Below are 3,284 nucleotides of genomic sequence, written 5' to 3'. Positions count from 1 at the left end.
TCTCTAGCACCAACTCTAGAATCTCTGGACTTCTTTTCTCCAAGTGTATCATCAAGAACGAACTCATTCTTCACAAACGATAACCCCAATCACTTCTCTGGATGTATAAAACTCTAAAAGATATTTGGTAGAGGTTTATTGGTGTTTTTTTATCTTTTGGTGTTTCGTTGTATATATCTTCTCGTTGAGACGAGAAATATAGAATCAATATTTAATCTTTAACGGGATGTCCTCTTCAATGAATAATGGCTCAACATTCTTTTGGGACGAAATTTGGTTTGGTATATAGTATTAGATAGTTATGAGTTGTTTGGGGTTGTAAAAAACTTTAATCTTTAATATCATTATTGAGAACATCAGACAAGACCAATACAAAGTTTTTAACTACTCAAAGGTCTTTCCAGTAGATATAACATTCACTTACATACAAGGAAATTCAATGATTGCATAACCTTAACCAAGACCTAATTGTGTTGTAGAATTTGACAACACGGCACTAAATATGGATGATAATATGGTGATACATTAAAATGAAAGTAGCCCACGCAGTTACTACGTTCAATTGGATATTGTCACTGGTTGTATGAGTGTCAATGTTATGAAATCTTTTAACTTTGTTGTAGAATTTGAGTTTCCATCACAATCTTTGTATAGAAGATTGATGACACGTGTAAGATCGACTACTCGTACGAGAACAGCCATTGGTACTGCATTTGAACTAAGGCATTCTTGGTTTATATCCTTCCATGCATTCATGACTTGTGTTTGAAATACAGCAAATGCATCTTCTTTTGAAGGCCCCGTCTCTTTCATATAACATTCAAATTGTCGCTATTTTTTGCTCGTACTGCAGACAAGTAACTCAACACAAAACTTTTTAATCTAACACTAAGCAGGCTATTACATTTTTCTCATATGTTGTTTGCCATGAGAACAAAAAACCTGTGCGATGAACATGTGTAATGTAGAATAAAGTCAACTAAGAATTCAAACTTCTTACCTCATATCCCACCATGTCATCCATTAGTCTACAGATTATTGATGAAGCACGTACGAATAATGGTTCACTTGAAATTCAATTGAAGGCTTCCTTAGTGACCAGTTCTCCCATACCTACTAAAGATGTTGTAGATAGCATCATGTAAGCACTAGATACTAGTATGACTTTAATATAATCTTCTAGTGTTGGAGCATATCCATTGTGTATCCATTTTGCCTCTTTGAAATATGCTCGGACTAATTTTTTCATCTGTAAATTGAAACTTTGACTAGATATATAGGATGTAATTTTGATAAAAGTTAAGCTACTTTATCAATATTGTTTACCTCATCAATCGCGTACTGAACACTATACGATTTTCCTATCTTTTCTAACTCTTTCTGACCTACGAGATAAACATCTAGAAGAGATTTGTAAAAATGTTTCATGTATGATAGTAACTGATCCATGGCACTAAAATCCCACCTGTTCACAAAAATATTCAATATCAATTCTGAATCTGTTTGACTATATATTGCAATATAAATAATGTGCTATTAACTATTAAGATACAAAGAATAATTCACCTTTCAATTGCATCTGTGAAATGTTCAAGTTCGTCCAGGGTCCCATAAACATCATAGATGTCGTCAATTATAGAAGTCATGGCGATTACTTGCGTTAGAATTTTCCTTGCAAGATAGTACTGGGGCTCAAAGTAGACACACAATATCCAAAAGCGGTACTCCACCAGCCTATCTCTTGCAAAAGACAATTTTTCCCAAACTCTAAAGCCTTCCACCACCTGCAATTTATATTCAAAAGTAAAATTTTAACAATTTTTCAGATATATAAGTGCAAGTAGTAAAGCTTCACACAACAAACTAACCTTGTAATGTCACTGAACTCCTTCTGGTGGATCTTTTGCACTATGTTGAAGTCTAATTTTGCAAAATTCAGGAGCACGTCTTCACCTGATTTTTGGTAAATGGATAAGAATTCCTTAACTTCGAGCCTTGTCAAAGTTTTATGAATTTGCATCTCCAAGGCGTCACTAACTTGTCCGGAGAGAGAATTACTCGCCTGGTGGATCGTGGATCTGAGGTGAGTGGCAGAAAACTTCAATGCTTCTTCTAGAATTTCCTCCCCGTGTGCTACAAAGTTTTCAGCCTCGTACAAGCTTAACAGCCCCATATATCACTAATCAAAGAATTTTCAAATTCTCCTTGGCAGTCCTTGAATTTGTTGAACACATCTGCCTCAGCCCGTAAAAAATATGAAATGTACCCTTAAATGTGTAAGGTGTAAGTTCATATTTAGAGAACATTATCTTTTCATGTACTGTATCAATTTAATTTCCGAACATGTAACGAATCATGAAAACAAAAATTACTTACCACATGAGACATAATATCCTTGTCGTTTGAGTAATCGAAATCGAAGAGCAATTGTACGAAGATCATTGTCTTGTTTACTGCGACTTTCATGATAAGTTTCATAGATGTATTTTAAAGATTTTTCAATTTCTTTTTCAAAATGGTAACTGACTCTAAGACGTTGGATTGCATCGATGAGGTCTAGTTTATACAATGAATCATCTGGGGCAGCCGCTAGCAACTTTTTCACTTCTTCTTTTAATCTTTGACGCTCTTGCTCTTCGTGGGCCAATATATCCTGGTCAAGTAAGTGGAAGTACGCATTTAACATTTTAACACAATTATATTTTAGTTAATTATGAGGAATAAAAGGTCTAGCTAATTCACTTTAGAAGTGTTGGGAATTTACTTATTTTGCATAGCGAAATTAAAAAACAAATTTCAATTTCCACTCGAAATCATCTTTGTATTTAGATAGGAATTGTGATAAAAGTTATACCTTTTCAATAGCTGCAAACTCCTTTACTTTTTCCTTGTTCCAGCAGCCTTGATCTGTCATCCACAGCTGTTTAATTGTCCAGCCTTCAATAGAAATTCACACAGAGAATAGATTGTAGCCATAGGATTTTCTCCTCTTATGATAGCAAGAATTATGAGAATCTCTATAAATTGAAAACCCTAGTCATGTATTTATAGAAGCCCAAACGGGCTTTGCCTGACCCGATCTATTATTTAATTAATCCATTTATTTAAATTCGATCCGTAAATTAATTAATCCAATCAATTAGCTCGGGTATATAAATAACCAATCCAATTAATTAATTTATCCAATGATTGTTGAATTAATTAATTGACAAATTACAATATTCCAATTCTCTTTTTATGTGCTACACATCAGGTTCCCGATCATGATGCCTAATAATGTGAAA

General features: G+C 33.9%; 1 pseudogene; it reads right to left on the bottom strand.

The window, feature by feature from the left end:
• Positions 1 to 350: 350 nt before the first annotated feature.
• On the bottom strand, positions 351 to 2,686 carry LOC111395072 (annotated as a pseudogene).
• Positions 2,687 to 3,284: the final 598 nt, after the last annotated feature.

Source organism: Olea europaea, chromosome 6 (genome assembly GCF_002742605.1).
Source record: "Olea europaea var. sylvestris chromosome 6, O_europaea_v1, whole genome shotgun sequence".
NCBI lineage: Eukaryota > Viridiplantae > Streptophyta > Magnoliopsida > Lamiales > Oleaceae > Olea > Olea europaea.
Note: the sequence above shows the minus strand (reverse complement) of the source record. Positions and strands in the feature narration are given on the sequence as shown.